This window comes from Ahaetulla prasina, chromosome 1 (assembly GCF_028640845.1).
Source record: "Ahaetulla prasina isolate Xishuangbanna chromosome 1, ASM2864084v1, whole genome shotgun sequence".
In the NCBI taxonomy this organism is placed as follows: domain Eukaryota; kingdom Metazoa; phylum Chordata; class Lepidosauria; order Squamata; family Colubridae; genus Ahaetulla; species Ahaetulla prasina.
Window position 1 is genome coordinate 122,412,652 of NC_080539.1, and position 20,388 is coordinate 122,433,039.

At 38.5% G+C, this 20,388-nt stretch overlaps 1 protein-coding gene across 3 annotated transcripts in view; it reads right to left on the reverse strand.

Annotated features, from left to right (window-relative positions):
• The window catches only part of GRIK2 (glutamate ionotropic receptor kainate type subunit 2), a 510,695-nt gene that overhangs the window by 362,412 nt on the left and 127,895 nt on the right, over positions 1–20,388 (reverse strand). The gene's annotated exons all lie outside the window — the stretch shown is intronic.

A 20,388-nucleotide genomic window follows, 5' to 3' on the forward strand; every position in this document is an offset into this window, starting at 1 on the left:
CAGCCATGTAATCAAAATTCAGATGCTTGGCAACTGGTTCATATTTATGAGCGTTGCTATGTCCCGGGGTCATGTGATCACCTTTTGCAACCTTCTGACAAGTAAAGTCAATGGGGAAGCCAGATTTACTTAACTGGGTTACTAACTTAACAACTGCAGTGATTCACTTAACAAGTGTGGCAAGAAAGGTCATAAAATGGGGCTAAATTCACTTAACAAAAGTTTCATTTAACAACAGAGATTTTGGGCTCAACTTTGGTTGTAAGTCAAGAGTTACCTGTATTTTTTATGGACACACAGAGCCTCCCACCAGTTTTACTATCCTTCTTGTAAACTGGCCGGAATCGGCGGCAACCCAACACTGGTCTAAATCAAGGTACAATCCAATCCTTCCTCCCTCACTGTTGTTTTCTTATAAGAATTCATGAGAACATGCCCACTGGCTTCTAACAAAGGTGAAATATTAATCAGAAAACATTTCAATTACTCAAGACAAATTATCTATGGTTTATAATTCTTCCACCAATTTTTTTTTTAAAGCAAACAAAACAAAATCCCAAATAGCGTAATATTGCATTCATTCAAAGCTGCTCTGCTCTCCTATGGTACATCTACACTCATTAGCCTGGATGTGGCCCAAATACATGGAAAATGACCTTTTACCTGCACTAAGCTAGCAAAAGCCAGTAGAGCTTACCATAAAATATTGTAGTATCATCCCCATTAGGTAGACCAGACTATAAGAATCAACCAACAGGAAGATCAGAAGTACACTTTATTGAAATAACAGAACACTTTATTGAAATAACAGAATCTTGCAAGTCTGATTGCTTTATACCTCTTCTTCCTAAACTCCAGAATCAATATTTCCCTGAGCCATTTCCAAATATGATCTGGTTTTACAGGACTTTAAGAATATCTCACCCCCTTTGCCTAGATAACAAATCTTATGAATTTCTGTCAAGGTCATCTTTCTTACTCTCTACAGTTTCTTACTCTCTACAGTTAGGTTAGGGGAACTGCAGCTTCTCATCTTATTACTCCTAATTTACACTGCAGACTAAATAAGCACTAAAGAGGAATCTCTAGATCTCTGCAGCCTGGGCTAATAGATGCCTTTTCAATACAAAAATGGCCCAATGATACCCTGTTTCCCCAAAATAAGACATCCCCTTATAATAAGCCCGATTGGGCTTTTGAGTTCATGGCAATAAGGCAATAATTTCAGAGTTCAAAAAAATATGAGACAGGGACATATTTTCGGGGAAACATGGTAGAAAGCCACACATGGACTGCCAGTTGTATTTGATGCTATTATAGACATGGCTGAAGATACCAGACTGAGGCCTGTAGAGATTCTCAGTCATTCAGTCATTCAAGATGCCTTTGGGACAACCATGGCCTGAATGACTGAGAATCTCTACAGACTTTTAGCTATACAATTTGGGATGAACACCTTTTGAATGGTGTGGGAATAGGAATGGATTTCCAGAGGAAAAAAATTGCTGACTATAGGAACCAGGAGCAATTCTCAGGTGACCCTGAGGACACAGATACACCTCCAAGTGCTTCAATGACCCTCTAAAAGGATGCAAATAACCACCTGTCTACCAGCAATATTAATCCTTCCATTCTCCACTATCCTGTCAGAGCTGAAAAAGCTTCTGGGATGAGAAGCCAAATGTCTTCAAAAGAAAAAAACAAGGAAGTCCAGTTGCCTCCTGAAAAAGCAACTTTGGGAATACCAGAGTGAAACTCAAAACAGCTATCCACCCACCCCACCCCCACAAAAAAAGCACTCTTTATATTATCAATAAGGTTGCAATTTCCAGAACCGATGCAGCACTCTAACTTAACAAACTACACCTACATTTGGAGCCGGTGGCTGTGCTTCTGTGATATCATAGAATATTTATTGGTCAGAAATTTATGCTCTCTAAATCCTTATTGGTAAGAAGGATTTACAAAGCAAGTTGGCATTTCAGTTTTATCAGTAACTGCAAGGCTAGTGTTAGGTTCCCCAGAGAGAGAGAGAGAGAGAGAGAGAGAGAGAGAGAGAGAGAGAGAGAGACCTCAATAAGCACGCTTAGTGACTACAACTTTACAGTTATACTGAAATGATAGCCACAGCAGACACACTCTGAACAGGCAGGAGAATTGGTACAGAATGGTACAGACATCAATTCCTAAGCGCTTGTTTATGAGTTCATTCCCTATGGAGCAAGTACTTTGATTTCATTTTCCCATACCTCTATGTCCTGTCTGTTGGAGACAGTTGCCTGCGTACATTCTCTGCATTCCTGATCTTCTCACCAGATAATTCCTAAAACATAGGATGAGACTCTACAGTCGCTAATAGATCCCTGATAACTAGAAGAAAGGTGAAAATGAAAAAAAAATACTCCATGGAATTGGGTCTTCAGGGACAAATTGAATAACGCTGCATTGGGCAGCAGCCATATTACTGTCACAGGGTTCTGAGAGATATAGGATTGCATTGTTTCAGAATGAAGCTAGCAGCATGGCACTTCCATGTTATTATTTATTTAGAGTATGGCATATCATACATAGACTAGCAATATATATTAACATTTACCTAGAATAGTAAAACACAATAAAATATAAACGTTAAAAAGACCTTTGTTCAAATATCAATATCTAGGCCATCTAACCATTGAAGCACAACATCTTTTACATTAAAAAAAATATCAGATACTGGACTGTATGCCCTCAGCTTACAGCTGGTCATGATGTGATCTACGATTTAGGCACTTCCCTAATAAACTCTAACTGCAAGTTAACAAGCTCCACTCTGTGATTTTAATTGATGTCCCTCAGGCTTGCACTGCTGCCTGAAATTGACAAGACCTTCACCCTCGATTGAAAAACCAGCATTTCTAATGATGAAAAAAGCAATTTCATATACATGTTGGCCAGGGGTGGTGTTCACTTACCTTCACTACTGGTTCGCAAATGTGAGCGTGTGTATGTGCGTGCGCACTCACTTCGCTCGTGCACGCCACCTCCGTGCATGCACAGGACCTTTTGCGCATGCGCAGAGTGTCAAAAATTGGACATGATGACATCCAGGTGAGTCGGCAGAGCCTCCTGCAGCCACCGCTACCAGTTCGCCCGAACCGGATAGAACCGGCTGAATACCACTACTGATGTTGGCCTAAATATTTATTTTCTCAGTATAATTTTTGTCATGGATACCAAGAAAGTTAAACAGTGAGTCCTCCTTTCCTTGCCCCTTTGCCCTCCTTTCCAATTGTCCCTGTCCTCCTTTGCCTGGTATCAGATATATCTGGTCCCCCTATTCCTACTATACTTGTTTCCCTTTAATTTGATGCAAAATGGGCCTTTGCATATTACATATTGCTAGTAGCTCGAAACACACCTCAAAAACTTTTCTAAAATACTGCTATCGGGTGTAATATGTAAAATTAAGCCTTTTGGGACGTTGAAAGGTAACATCTTCCTTGTCTTCCCTGAAAGGCAAAATAAGCAATAATAATGACCTTCAATGTCCACACTTGTGGGGGGGGGGCTGTGATTATCTTCTTGCTGGAAAGAAGGAAATCCTGCTTAGAGGCAGAAGACAAAACAATTCTTTGAATAGCAATAGCATTTGGTCTATTTACAGAACTCTCTGGGTACTTTACAACGTCAGTATTGTTTGCATATTGCCCCAAATGGATCTTCATTTTACCAGTTTTGGAAGGAGAGGAAGCTGAGTCAACCTTGAGGATTGAACTGCAAGCTGTGGGCAGTGTTAGCCTGCAATACTGCATTCTAACCAATGTACCACCAGGGCTGCAGTGTATTATTACTATTTGCAAACCAGAGCCACCAACGAGCGGCAATCTAAGATAACATTCCTGGGTTATCCCTTAGTGGCTAAACAAACAAATATAAAACTTTTGTTCCTATAGTTCAATGTAGTAGAGATTTTCTGGACTCAAATTCTGGTTGTTATGGGCAACTGTATTTCTGGAGCTCTGTCTATAAACCAGCAGTCAGCTTCTATTTCAATAGAAAGAAAAAGAAAAGGAAGAAGACTTCTGGTAAGTGCTGTGATTGAACCTTTTTGTTCACAAACTAGAAAAATGTAAAGGGGGGGGGAAAGAGAGAGAGAGAGAGAGAGAGAGAAGTTTTATGGCATTTCACTGTCATCTACTCCCTTAGTAGTAATAATAGCCACTCACAGCAACAGCACACTTTTCACAGAAAAGTTACTAATGTACTAGGCAAGAAAATAAAGGGTAGAGAAGAAGAGAAAAAGAGAGAGGAGTAGCTGAAAGCTACTATAAAGCTCTGAAAAAAGGCTGCAAATAAATTTTCATTCAGTCAGAACATCTGCAGAAATGAACAATTTTGTAGGCATTTTTGGAAAACACGGCTTTTCCCATAAAATCAGGTATTTTCATCTACAAGCGCATTGATCCAGCCAGACAACTTTTATAAAAAAAAAATTAAAAACCATTTTGGAGCAGTCCTGTATTTTCATAATTCGTTTTTCTATTTTCTGTAGTTCTTATGACAGTGGAAATGCCTCACTGCGACATAAAAAGAATTAAAAATTCTCCTTTGTGTTTAACTCGATTTATTTTTACTTCATGGACATACTCGTGTTGTTTTCTGGGCAGTAGTATGAAAATGGTTTGTCATACCTTCTTCCAGAATATTTCCCATCTACCCTGTAGCCCAGAAATTTCCTAGCAGTCTTTTATTCAACTATTGATCAGGCCTAGCCCTCCTTAATTTTTTAAGATCAACCAATAGATTTGGAGGGGGGGTGAAATGCTCCCAGTTCAGACCAGATCGCCCGATCTAGGAGCGATGGCAACGGGTGGGTCGGAGAACCGGTAGCAAAAATCCCTGCCCCCCCCCATGCCCAGCTGAGCCGCGCAATCATCAGAGTTGTGGGGTTTTTTTACTTTTAAAAGCATTTTTTCTTCGGCTGAAAAGTTGGCCACGCCCACCCAGTCACATCACACACACACCCAGCCATGCCCACAGTACGGGTAGCAACATATTTTACATTTCACCCCTGGATTCTACTCTATCTCCTGCCCCAGACAGGAATCCTCAGACCATTGCAGATAAGCGGCTGTACAACCATTAGGGCCCTTGTGTCTAGGAAGCTGGCTGTTCCACTCCTTAATAGTTCTAACAATCAGGAGATACATCGTTGTTTCAAATTTGGATTTCTTCTATGGAACTCTCATCCATTGGTTCTTGCCCTACCCTCAGGCACTACAGAGAATATATCTGTGAGAAACCTTCAAGTATTGGGACAGTATGATCAAGCTTCCCATTAACCTTCTCTTCTTTAGGCTAAATATATCAGTTCTTTTAACCTTTCCTAATTGGATTTCACCTTAAAGACACTCACCATCGTCGTTACTTTTCTTTGCATTCTTTTCAGTTCCTCAACATCCTTCTTGTATGATGACAACCAAAACTGGACATAGTTCTCCAGGAGGGTTCTGACCAATGAAGTGTAGAATAGAACTGTCACTTCCTATGTCTCAGCATTATAGTCTATTGATGCTGCCCATGATTGTAGGTGCTTATTTGATAGCTGCATCATATTGCTTGGTTCATACTTACTCTATGGTCTATGGGGACATCCCAATCAGTATTACAGCTGAGCCAGGTACCGCCTATCTTGCACCTCGCATCAGGTTTTGCTGTCTACAGTAAATGCAGAATTATAGTTTTCCCACCACTGAACAGCCTTTTGTAAGATGAGGCCCAAACTTCAAATCTTTCAACATCCCTTTGAATCTTGAGCTGTGTTTTAATGTATTAGTGGTCCACCCTTACCCTCACCCCAATTTAGAAGATATATTTCACTGTTGTATGCAAACTGCTTTAGAGAAGCACGAAGAATTAACAGAATTCTAACAATATACATATTTTTTTCCAACTGATCAGCCCTCTTACCGCCTATTTGTATTACTGACCATACCCTATTTATACATCTTTTATTTTATTTATTTATTTATTTATTAATCATATTTATATACCGCCCTATCTCCCAAGGGACTCAGGGCGGTTTACAGGCACTAAAAACAGATAAATAGAATATAAATACAATATAAAACATTTAAAAAACTTATTCTAAAGCCCGTCCAATTAAAAATAGAAATAAAACCCAATTTAAAACCCAAAATTTAAAATCTAGCTCAGTCCTGCACAATTAAATAAGTATGTTTTAAGCCCGCGGCGGAAGGTCCGAAGGTCCGAAAGCTGACGAAGTCCGGGGGGTAGATCGTTCCAGAGGGTGGGAGCCCCCACAGAGGGTGGGAGCCCCCACAGAGAAGGCCCTTCCCCTGGGCGTCGCCAGACGACATTGCCTCGCTGACGGCACCCTGAGGAGACCCTCTCTGTGAGAGCGCACGGGACGGTGGGAGGTATTCGGTATTCGGTCGCAGTAGGCGGTCCCGTAAATAACCCGGCCCAATGCCATGTTCCCCAAGTTACATTTCTTTCATTTAAAAAATTATATTATAATCATATGTTAAATGATTTATGCAAGAAAGGAGATCCAGTGACCAATTCTTTGCAAGCTAACATAAAAAAATGATATTGGTAATAGCAATAGCACTTAGACTTATATACCACTTCATAGTGCTTTACAGCCGTCTCTAAGTGGTTTACAGAGTCAGCATATTGCCCCCAACAATCTGGGTCCTCATTTTACCAACCTCAGAAGGATGGAAGGCTGAGTAAATCTTGAGCCTGGTGAGATTCGAACTGCCAAATTGAAGGCAACCAGCAGTCAGTAGAAGTAACCTGCAGTACTGCATTCTAACCACTGTGCCACTGCAGCTCATACCACCATTCCTCCTTCAGGCAAGACAGCATGAATCTCTCTTTATCATTTCATCATTCAAGCAAAAGTCCTCTTTTACACTAGAGTGCAGTATGTTTGTTCAACTTTCAAATAACAAAGCTTAATAATACTATGATTATCCCATCTGCAGCAACACACTCCATTCCATTCCCTTAGTATTACTCCACCTTAGTCGCATTTAAATTAAAAGACGCATCATGCTCTAAAGACCTGTGGGAATATCTCACAAAGGATAAAATGTAACTGGGGCACACTTAGTCTGATGTTGTGGAAAGCCTGTTGCAGGTCTGTCTCACATTTATCAAACTGCATTTTAGATGAAAGTTGCCCCAGGCTGGAATTTCACTGTGAAATTACAAGCAATGTTTCATGAGTACACAGATCTATTGGCAAAACAATATTGAGAAAAATAAATGAAAGTTGGAGAAGACAAATAAAAGACAAATACAGCTTGCATTAAACTTAACAAGATTGCAGCGCTAGTGTTTTGACAGAAATATTTTTTGAGCTACTTATTTGCAGAATAGGAATCACTTGAACTCCATTTGCTAAATGAATTTAATACATGGAAATGACTTGATAGAACCACTGCAAAACTGAGTTTGATGCTTCTTTATAGGCGGGTAACTTTATATTCTGATATTGGAATATTCCCGAATATTTGGCATGTCAAGGTCACGGTACAAAGAAAAAAAATGAACTTTCAAGATCAGCAAGATAAGTCGCTATACATAGGACATGAAATTAGGTGATGGAGATCAAACTCATCATTATGCAATGTACAGCCCAACATTTTTGACATCAGGGTACATTATGATTGATGACATTTTTCTAGTTGTGTCAGAACATATGGGGAGTTCTTGTAGAGACTGCAATGTCACCTCTGTCTTAGAAACTGAGGTGCCAGGATACAGTCAAAGACGGTGAAAACAGATTAAGAAGAGTTATCTGCTTCCTTTTCAAGCTACCTGATTAACTCAAGGTGCTATAAACCAGCATAAAATTCAAATCAAAGAATAAGAAACAAAACATGAAATGCTTTGAGCTTCTTGGTGAAAGACTTGCTATAATTTCCTTGAAAATCATAGATGGTGGAAACATATGGAAAGTGAGTTTAGCATTCATCCCATGCCCCACTGCAAACCATTCTCTGTCTAGAAAGGGAAGGCTGGGTCCTACTGCTATCGTATTGAATTGCACTGAAAATAACATACTGCCTGGATTGTTTTGGGTCCAAATAATCCACTATTTTATTGGTTTGTGAACAAGACAAAGGATGTCCCTGTCCTAACTTCAAACAATCATTTCTCATGTACCTGTGATAGGTGGGGGGGGAGTCAAAAAGAGAATTTAAACAACAAACCCATGAACATATGCAGAATTGATCCTTGAGAGCCTGTTTAACAAGTTTAACAAAGGAGGAGGAGGAGGAGGAGGAGGAGGATGACAACGACGATGATTAACTTTATTCATTAAACATGAAACTCAGTCAACTGAACATTCAAAAATGCATCACAAATACCACTGACTGGTGCTAATGGTTGATACAGGTTGCTGCCAGAGTCCTAGGTATCAACCAAGTACCTTCTTAAGATGTTCGATGTTCCAAGTAGTGCAGTTTTTTGCAGTTCCACTAATGTTATTGCAGGAAGCTGCAATCTGTTGATGTCTCTTATAAAATTCTTGGACATGGTACCAAGTGCCCCAATGACAATGAGTATCACGTTTACATGTTTCATCCATAGCCGTGTAGTTTCAATGGCCAGGTCGCGATATTGCATAATTTTTTCCAGTTCTTTTTCTTGGACTCTGGCATCTCCTGGTACTGCAATGTCAATAAATTGTACGTTTCAGTTTTCCACAACTGTGATATCTGGTATGTTGTGTTCCAACTGACAAACCGTCTATATTCGAAATTCCTACAAGATCTTCACCTTCTCATTTTCTATAACTTTTTCCACTTTATGTTCCCATGACTTTTTGAATACAAGCAAGTCGAATTTTTTACATAACTACCAGTGGATTAATTTAGCAACTTGGTCGTGTCTAGCTTTGTAATCAGTTTGTGGTTGTTGTTGTGGTTGTTGTTGTTGTTGTTGTTGTTGTTATTATTATTATTATTATTAATTATTATTTTGAATGAGTGTTGAGAGAACACCGCATTATTTTGAAATGTATGACGCTTTATTAAAATATAATCCTATTAAACCAGTAAATTAAGATACAGAAGTATTTACATTCACCCAGCAGAGTAGTATTGATCGATATTTTTTAATTCAATTCATCTGAATTTATTGTTCAACGCATTAATCCAAAACTTTGCTGTGTTCACATCTTCTTTCTTCTTTCGCCTAATACTTCACTAATGCTTTTTTACAGGAAGCTGTGGGTGTTCATCCATCTTCAGCCTGTTTTGCCTGTACCAGAAACATCTTGGCCATGCAGGTTTGCGGAAAGGAAATGAATGGAATCCAGCCAGGATTCTTATCTCACAAGGCCACCGAGCAGTAGAACAATTCTTTTCTGATTAGGCAAAGCTGTGACTGCGCATTACGGAAATTCGCCTATTTGAGTTATTGGCTTTTTTGAAGGCCTAATGAATGGAAGAAGTTTTATATGTAAGAATCCATTTTTAAAAAGACATTCTGTGACATTTTTAAATTTTAAAAAGTATCTTTGAATTAAGATATTTCTGGAATACAGTTAGTCCTCAACCTATGACCACAACTGAGAGCAAAATTTATATTGCTAACTGAGAAATTTGTTAAGTGAATTTTGCCCCATTTTATGACTTTTCTTGCCACATTGCTTAAGTGAATCACTGCAGTTGTTAAATTAGTAACTTGGTTGTTAAGTGAATCTAGTTTCCCCATTGACTTTGCTTGCAGGAAGGTCGCAAAAGGGGATCACATGATCCCTCAACACCGCAATCAACATAAATATGACTCAATTGTCAAGTATCCAAATGTAAATCATGTGACGATGAGGATGCCGCAAAGGTCATAAGTCACTATTTTCAATGCCATGGTAACTTTGAATAGTCACTAAATAAACTGTTATAAGTCAAGGACTATCTGATGAACAACATGGCTTGAGAAATGCATACTAAGTGCTTGCTGCCTTGACTATTAGATGATCAACCAAATCAAAACATTTAGAAATTATTCTAAAATAATTTCAAACAGTGCAACAATCATGCCATACCGAATAATGCATTTGCTTTAGCCGGTATTAGTAAAGGTAGACATTGTGTTTTAGATATTAATAAAAGAGCAGATTGTGTCTTAATCTTGTGATATGACAGTACCAAATCAATAAAAAGCCAATAAGACACAAAATGCCTGGTTAAAATGAATATTTCCTATCTACAACACTAAAATAGCAATCCAATAACTTCATTTTAAATAAGTGTTTAATACAGCTTAATGAAATTCCATTATGTCGAATGTGGAATATTATTAAACTATAAAATGATATAATATGCATCATGTAGACATAGACAGCTATAATACAGCCGCCAGCCCATTGTAGCCCCCACCTCATCATGTAAAAACAGGAGGTGAGAAGCATTCTCAGGGCTGTGGACCCTAGAAAGGCTTGCCGGTCCTGACAGTATCTCTGGCTGAGTACTTAAAGACTGTGCTGATCAGTTGACTGGAGTCTTTATCAGGATCTTCAAACAGTCTTTATCCCAGTCCACTATTCCATCTTGTTTGAAGGTTTCCACCATTGTTCCGCTGCCAAAGAAGTTCCCTATCAATAGTCTCACGATTACAGACCAGTGGACTCACTCCTATCATCATGAAGTGCTTTGACTAATTGGTCTGCCAGCATATCATTTCTGGTCTTCTGCATACATTTAATAAACACCAGTTTGATATAGAAGAAGAAATAGATCTACAGAGGATGCTATAGCCATCGCTCATCACCAGTGGTGGTATTCAAACGGTTCTATCCAGTTCAGGCGAACTGGTAGCAGTGGCTACGGGAGGCTCCGCCCACCAGCCCAGACATCATCACGTCCCATTTTTGATGCTCTGCTCATGTGCAAAAGGCTCAGTGCATATGCAGAGGTAGTGCATGCACTCCCATTTGTGAACCAGTAGCAAAGGTAAGTGAATACCACCCCTACTCTTCACATTGCTCTGACTCATTTGGAACAGTGGGGGAGGAGCTATGTGAGGATTCTTTTTGTAGATTTTAGCTCTGCATTTAACACAATACTTCCACATAGGCTAGTATCTAAACTTATGGCTCTTGGACTTTCTTATTCAATCTGCCTTTGGATTATGCATTTCCTGCCTGGCTGCTCTTAGAGGATCAGATTAAATAATCGTATCTCTTCATCCCTTATTCTTAACACTGGTACACAACAGGGTTGCGTTTTGAGTTCCTTACTCTATACTCTTTATGTGCATGACTGCATTCCCACTCATGCTAGAAATACTATTACTAAACTTGCAGATGATATAATAGTGGTGGATTCATCTCCACCGGGGATGAGTCTGCCTATCAAGATGAAGTGGACTGGTTGCTTTCGTGTTGTGGAGACAATAATTTGGTCCTTAACACCAATAAGACAAAGGAGCTTATAGTGGACTATAGAAGGAATAGATCAGACATACAGCCCTTGCTCATCAATGGAACAAGTGGCCAGTTTTAAGTTTCTGGGTGTTAGCATAAAAGAGGACCTGACCTGGGGCACTCATATTGGAGCACTGGTCAAAAGGGCCCAGCAGAGATTATAATACCTGAGACTTCTCAGGAAACAACAAATGAATGAAAAACTGCTGGTGATCTTCTACTGCTGCACTATAGAGAATATTTTAACTTATTGCACCTGTAGTATGGTTTGCCAATTGCACACAGGCAGATAGGACAGAAATCCAGAGGGTTAGCATCATTGCCCAGAGAATCATTGGGTGCCCTCTTTGGAAGAGCTTTATAGTTCCCACTGCCTTAAGAAAGTTCAAAACATTCTTAAAGATCCGTGCCATCTTGGGCACCCATTTTTTTGAACTATTACCTTGCTGATGGTACAAGATAATAAAAACAAGGACAAATAGGCTGAAAAACAGCTTCTATCCCAAGGCAGTAACCATATTGAATTCTACTGTATAGTGCAATATTAATACAATATCAGGGGTTTTCAATTCAATTGTATAGAATGTGAAGGATGTGTGTTTGTGTTTTATTTTTGTAGTTATAATGTACACTAAAGATGGCATTTAATTTCATTGTATGAGGTGCAATGACAATAAACTAAACTAAACTAAACTATTTTATGACTGAAACATAAATCATACTTCTAAAATACAAGATCATGAATTTACTTGTTGGAAGAGATATATCTTAAGCTATTATAAATGATAGGAGCACCTAATATCCATGAGTAAGAGTCCATATATTGGGATTATGTTTTGGTGATTAGGGCAGTGACACATTATTATTTAATGTATTTTTCGGAGTATAAGATGTACCTTTTCCCCCAAAAAAAGAGGGTGAAATCTGGGTGCGTCTTATATTCCAAATGTAGCCTTGCCCAGCTTCTCAAACAGAGGTTTCAGAGGCTGAAAAAGGCATCAGAAATGGAGCTTCAAAAAAAAAGCCCCAAACGGAGCTTCACAGAGCTTAGAAAAAAAGCCCCAAACGGAGCTTCAGAAAAGAAGTCCCAAACAGAGCTACAGAAGCTTTTTTTCTGAAGCTCTGTTTCAGAGCTTCAGAGGCTTTCAGAGGCAGAAAAAAGTTTTTTCTGAAATGGAGTTTCAGAGGCAGAAAAAAAAAGCAAAAAACAATGTATCACCTTCCAAGTCTCTGGCAACCAAAGCTGACCACATGGCAGTTCTTTTTACTAGGAATAATTATGGATTGTACAGCTATAGAGACTAAATTGATTCTGAACTTAATAACAGCCGCAAGACTTTTGATTGCTCAATATTGGAAGAAAGAAGAATTACCTACAATTGAAGAATGGACTCTTAAAGTATCAAATCTGGCAGAAATGGCAAAAATCTCTGCTTACTTGAAAGACTATACACAAGAAAAATATATTTTAGAATGGAAAATGTGGATTGATTATATTCAAAATAAGTATCAGATAAAAAAATATCAAATAGCATATGAGTAAATTTAGGAAATAATTTGTATTAGATATATTTTTGAAGGAGAGGGGAATTGAGAGTGTGAATAAGCGTGGAGAGACTAGAGATTATAATTTAGGAATTATTTTAGATTATGATTGTTAGTTTTGATACCCTGCATTTTGTTCTGGGAAGTCGGGGTGGGGGGTGGGGGGTAAAGGGGAAGGGAATTGGGGGGTTGAGGTTAGTGATGGAGTGATGGTTAATGTACAGGGATTATTGAAGATGTATAAATATAATTAATGTAGGGTCGGGTCTGACCAGTTGCCATTTTAGAACGGTGGGGAGGGAAAAAAGAGAGAGTAGGAGGTAGGAAAGAGGAGAAGAGGAAGGAAGAGGGGTAGAAGAGGAGAAGAGTGTAGGGTGGAGGGAGGAGGAGGTAGATAAGAGAAGGAGAGGAAGGTTTGGAAAGTAAAAGAAGGTAGAAGAGGGAAGAAGGTTAAAAAGGGGGGTGGTGACTGGGCAGGCCCGACTAATTGTATATAACTGTACATTGGATGAATTATTTGATAAGATTGTAAAAATAAAACTTTTTTATATAACAAGAAAAAAAAAAGAAAAAAAAAGGAAAAAAAAAAGAAAGATAAAAAAAAAAGAAAAAAAAATCAAAAAAAAAAAAAGAAATGGATATGAATGAATAGAAGAAAAATACACACACACACACACACACACACACACACACACACACATATATATATGTATGTATGTATGTATGTAGGTCTTTGGTTACGTTTCGACAAAGTCTCATTCGTCATCTTCAGGCTTCAGCTTCGTGCTTCTGGGAGCAATGTGTGATTGCTGCTGTTTCTTTCTTTTTAACTGCTAGTGGGGGGTTGAACTGATTGGGTGGGAGCTTGGCTGTGCTCTGATTGGATGAGGGTTTTTTTGTGCTCTGATTGGCTGGGGGGGTGTCCTATTTGGGTGGGGGCTTGGTTGTGCTCAGATTAGTCTGAGTTGCAGGGGGATTTGAGCTGGTGAGCTGCACTGCTGCTGTGACCCGAATAACCAAAGACCTACATACAAACACCCGCGAAAACCTCAGAAAACAAATATATATGTATGTATATATATATATATTAATGATACAGGCATCTAATAGTAAAATATTTAGAACGTTTTCTTCAAGAGGTAATACAAGAAGTCTATTCCACCTTTATATGAATGCATTTACTTAGAATAAATCCTGGAGTCCAATGGTATTTTTATCATAGGAAGTATGTCTAGGACTGTAGCCAAAACCAATTAAGCTACTTTATAAGTGCCAGATGCTTAATGTCTTTATCTATAAACGCTATTAGACTTTTCCCCCTCCTTTTTTAAACAAAATATACATAATATCCAGCTAAAGAATATAGAGCAATTTCAAAATATTAATTATAACTGCTTTAAAAATCCAGTTTTAAAAAAAACTGACATATTTTTTAAAAAATAATTTATCATTGCAAAAAAAAAATGCTACCTTTATCTTCTGGAGTTGAGAAAATATAGAATTCCTTTAGGAAGAAAGATTTCAGCAAGACCAGATAAGTAGTGTGATGTGTTGTATTCCATTAGGTTTCCTAAAATAAAACTGTATTTTGGATATTCCCCTTAGAAATGTGTAAAGATCAAAATGTAAAAAAAAAAAATGAGGCCCTATCACCAAGTTAATTTCTTGAATCTTATCTCTAAAGTCACATGCGGGAAGAAAAGACATGGTGATGGATCAGGGGTGAAATCTAAAAAAATTTCCTATCAGTTTTGTGGGCGTGGCTTAATGGGTGGGCATGGCTTGGTAGTCAGGTGACCGGGTAGGTGTGGCCAATAACAATAAATAATAAAAATAATAAACAAAGTACACAAAACAATAAGAGGCACCAAAACCCAACTTTCACACTTTATACACACACAACACAACTGACTAACCCATAATGTAAAAGCAGCTACACTTCACCCAAAATGGCTCCTGCAACAAGCAGGAACCTCACACAGCCACAAAAAGCTCAAAAACCAACTTTCACACTTTATACACCAAACACAACACAATTGATTCACACACACACACACAAAATGCCACATACAGCTTTGTGAGATTTTGTGTGTTTGTGTACTTAGACTGAAACACTACAGAAACACACCAAAACTCAGAAAGCTGCACAAATATTTTATTTTATTTTATTTATATTTTTAGATAAAAGCAGTTAAATTTAAAACTTCCTTAACTTTAAATGTCTACGTCTAAAAAAAAAAAAACCTCCTAAAAACCCCCCCAATTAACTATTTTTTTAAAGCTCCCCCCCCAGTTACTTACCCAATTGAAGGGACAAGGCAGGCAGATTGAGTTATTCACTGATGAGATGGATTGCAGGCAGACAGACTGAGTTGCTAGCTGATGCAATTGATTGTAACAGCCGAAGCAAAGCAAGGCAGCGAGCGAGCCCAAAAGAAGCAGCAAGCTACCAAGTAGGCAAGTGGGGACCGGGCGATTGGGTGGGCATGGGCAGGAATTTTTGGCTACCAGTTCTCTGAACTACCCGCCCACATCGCTACCAGATCTCCTGATCCGATCCAAACCGAGAGCATTTCACCTCTGTGATGGATGCTGTTAAACATCACAGAGGATTTATCATGGCAGTTGAGGCTTCTCTTCAGTTGAGGCTTCTCTTCAGTTAAGGGTTCTTTTCCATTCCTGAATACATACAGTACTGTATGAATCTGAAACACTTCCTGTTCAGATTCTCCAATCATCATCATCATCATTGGCACCTATTAGCTTCTCATAAGCATCATGCAATGTGAAGATATGAAATCTCAGTGCCAGATGAATTATACCTCAGATAATGGATTAACTCAGTGGTGGAATTCAATTTTTTTACTACTAGTTCTGTAGGCATGGCTTGGTGGCTGTGGTGTGGCTTGGTGGGCATGGCAGGGAACTGCAAAATCCCCATTCCCTCCCCACTCCTGAGGGAAGGATACTGCAAAATCTCCATTCCCACCCCACTCTGGGGTCAGCCAGAGGTGGCATTCTCTGAACTACTCAAAATGTCCACTACCGGTTCTCCAGAACTTGTCAGAACCTGCTGAATTTCACCCCTGGATTAACTGAAAACTTCTTTAGGGCAAAAAGAAAGTGGAAACAATCTTCAGCACATTCTGATATGTAGGTACAGCTTTTTCTGCTGTCTTCCAATAAAAAAAAAGTTTACAATTTTTTGTCACCCGTAATATAACTTCAATCAACAAAACTGCAGCAAGGATCAGCAGTGGAAATAAGCAGAGCAGAAACAGAACTAGGCTGGAGATTAAAAGCCTAGGAAAACAAAGGGCCTTTTCAGGCCATCTAAAAACATTAGAGCAGGCATCAGGCAAGCGTCTCTAGGGAAAGAGTTTGACAGCAGGAGATCATAATTGAAAGTACCCCTCACTCCTTCCCTCTTTGCCTCTCTACTTGACCTCGGATGACAAGGACATTCATGCAAAAAGAATGCGCGGAATACAGGGAGTTATGGGAGAAGACACAAACTTCTTTAGAACATCCTCCCCACAGGAGTACACAAAGCTTCATTGGTGCTGGCTTTTCAGAGAACTAAAAAAGTTTGTAGTGGTTTTTTTTAAAACTGCTGCTAGTTTGAAGTAAATGTTGGGAAATTGCCATTTGCTATATCTACAGTTTGCTCTGATGCTTCGTGCTGATACCGTGGAAAGTTTCTGACTAGAGGTATGTTCAAAAGAATGAAGATAATAATGATGAAATGCATGGAAGTAGTTGCTGCAGCTAACAGTCTTGAATATATACACAGAGAAAGAGGGGGGGAGAGAGATCTCCCCCCTTGAATGGAATTAGTACAATCTTATAAATCAGGAGGAGGAAGAGGGAGCAGGAGAAGGAAGAAGGAAGGGAAGAGGAGGAGGGGGACATCAATATGTGTTCATGTTACTTGTTTGAGAAAATCTAGAATATTATTTTCCAACCTTGGCAATTTTGAGATATGTGAGAATCTTTGAGGGGATTTCACAGAATTTTGAAATATAAATAAATATAATATAAATATGGATGTCAGCTCCCAGAATTCCCCAGCCAGCTTGCTTTCTCTGCTTTTATTGTTAGGTACGCCAAAAAAGGAAATCAGCTCCATGGAAAAGTCAAAACTACTTTTATTGAGATTGTCTAAATAATAATCCTGCAAGTCTGATTGTATTGTACCTCTCCCTCCTCCTCCTTATATCCCAGTGAATTAATCCGCCTGAACCACTTCCAAATGTTCTTGCTTTGGTCTAGACACCAGCCTTGTTTTCTAGATAAAGATTCTTACATATTTCTGTCAAAACTCATCTTTCTTCCAAGGCTCCTGTCATGATTATCTTTAAAAACTCCTTGAAAACATGGCTTTATTCACAGCCCTTAGCTCTGAGGGGACAGCAAGTTTCTTTTTTTTATATGTCAGTGGAGTGTTTTCTTCCAAGTATCATTCTTTTTTAATGATTTGGTTTCTATTAGCTTTAGCATTGTACACCAACCAGAGTGTTCTGGAACTGAGTCGCTTTCTAAATTTAATCAATAAATAAATGTATAGATAGATAATTGATGCTTATATAAAATTATCAGCATTACTTAAAAAACATAAAGGTTCTTTCATGAAATTAGCTAAATGTTACCTGTCAACTTTCCCATGCTGGTTCCAGTTTTCCTGAGACTTTTTTTAGGCTTAAATCCAGCTTTCTTCAAATCCTTTAGGACCACCCAGCCAAGGCTTACTGAGAACAAAGAAACACCCAACTTTCTGTCTTCCTGAATTGTATCCTCTGGCTGTTCTCTCTAGAAAGTCCTTTGGAGGCAATAGTTAGTCCACACGCCACTCAAAATGAAAAGCCCTCTTAATTCCCTGCAACAATGCCCAGTTTAGGAGGAAGCAGTGGCAGACAGTTTAAAGTCAAGGAGAAGGATTGTTACAGTATGCATCCACTAAATAAGCAGAGAGGGTTGAAAAGCCAAAAGATCCAAGAAATATGAAATTCCTAGTCTTCAACTTATTCTGCAATCATACTTCTGTCTCTTCACATTAGTTCCAGACTTAATTCCTGGATGCTTATCAAGCAGAGCAAATAGGCAATGCATTACCTATGTAAGAGTAACCAAGGATATAATCCATATGCACAGCTGGTGGAGGCCTAAATTTGTAAAAGCAGCATGAATCCATTTAAATAGCAAAGCAGGAGCCACAGAAAGAAAGCATTTCTAAAAAGTGCTTTAAAATAAAAGCTTGAACAAATGAAATGAATTGTTCTGACATATTCACACACGAAAATGTGATCTCATTCTACTGTTCTTCAGATGATTGTGTTTAACATCTTTTATTACAAAGGATTGCAAAACACTTCCCTATGCCATTTTTGCTAGTAGTTGTCACAGTTACAAATGTTCTACAGGTTAACAAACAAAACAAGTCCAAAAAAGACTAATCATACAAAAATATTAGAAAACAGTGTTCTTCTTTAAAAAATCTGGAATGTATGAAAGAATTTAGGACATCGTAATATTACTAAATGTTTTAGCATAGAGTTCCTGAGCATTCTCAGAATTTTAAGCATAGCAGCCATGAATTAGAAATTTTTAGAATGAGCAGTGTAAGAGAGTGTTGGTCAGACAGCTAGTTCACTGAAGTTCTGGATTGACACTTAACAAATGTGATACAACATAGTGATTCTGTTTTAAACTGTTTACCTTTTTATAATCAATTGTAACTAATCTCATTACAATACTGTGGTTTCTTATTGCCTGATTATAAATACATCCTGTTCTCTTTGTTTCTCGATCTTGCCTATGGAGTGTTACCAGTGGTGGGTTTCTATCGGTTCGCCCCGGTTCACACAAACCGGTAGTGGCAGTGGCGGGAGGGTTCCACTTACCCACCTGAATGTCCTCACAGACACTCTGCGCTTGCATAGAAGGTTCTGAGCATGTGCAGAAGCAGTGCACGTGAGCAAAGCAAGCATGTGCATGCGCACATGCTCCTGATTCCAAACTGGTAGCGAAGGTAAGTGGAACCCACTACTGAGTGTTACTGAACATCTCCATATGTGCTTAACCTGGCTTTGTATACCCATAATAAATTTTGGAAACTAAAATACTCTGGTGTCCTGTCTGAGTAGGGAAAAAAAATAAATAAACCTCATCTTGTCCTTGACGGTCCAAGTGAGAAGGAAGAAAACTTGTTAAACTCTCAGTATAAAAGTCTATGGAGATTCTCATTCATTCAAATCATGGTTGTTCCAAAGGAGCTTTTTCAAAAGGCAACTGGATTTTCTTTGTTTTTCTTTGAAGATATTTTGCTTCTCATCCAAGAAGTTTCTTCAGCTTTCAGTATAAAATGAATTCAAAAGTTTAGTTCTGCATATTTAGAATTCTGTTTCTGGAAGTGTAATAAATTATTATATCATGCAACCTCATGAATCCAGTCCCTGAATAAATATCCATCATATAATGCAAAACTGATAATATAGCCATCATGTATTAATTGTTATTATGTGACTACACAAATGCTAGTCATTTGCTGATTATAAACATGGAATGTTACTGTATCCTACTTCTGACCAACTGCATATAACATGACTTCTAATTTTATTTAGAAGGAAAGTTTTAAAACATTAACACACCACAGATGATTCATCCAATTTGCTCCTTCTGCCTCAAATGAAGAGAAATTCTAAAAGTAATTATTTTTGAAACATATCCCATTGTATTTATGTAGCTTTTGAGTTTATTTACAGATGTATAGATCCAGTTAAGTATCTGTAACTACAGGTAGTCTTCAACTTATGCCAGTCATTTAATGACCGTTCAAAGTCCCAAAGGTGCTTTTTCAAGAGGCAACTGGACTTTGTGGTTTTTCTTTGAAGACATTTTGCTTCTTCTCCAACAAGCTTCTTCAGCTCTGGCTGGATGGTGGAGAATGGAAGGATTCTTCGGAGCTGAAGAAGCTTCTTGGGTGAGAAGCAAAACATCTTCAAAGAAAAACCAAAAGTCCAGTTGCCTCTTGGAAAAGCACCTATGGGACAACCATGATCTGGATGACTGAGAAGCTCCATAGACAGTTGACCATTCAAAGTTATGATGAACCCCTCCCAAAAGAAACGTATGATCCAGTCCTGAAGTTCCAACATCCCACGCCCCCATAGTTACATAACTGCATTTTGGACACTTGGCAACCAACCAGCATTTTCAGCCATTTGCATCATCCTATGGTCACATGACTATGTTTTACTATGTTTTTGCACAAAATTAGTGTTTACTTCCAGTTTGAGTAAAAATGCCCCATACCAAACAATGGGTTTACTTAATTATCATGAATTCACTTAATTACCATGGTGATTCCCAAAAATGTCATAAAATTGGTCATGTAA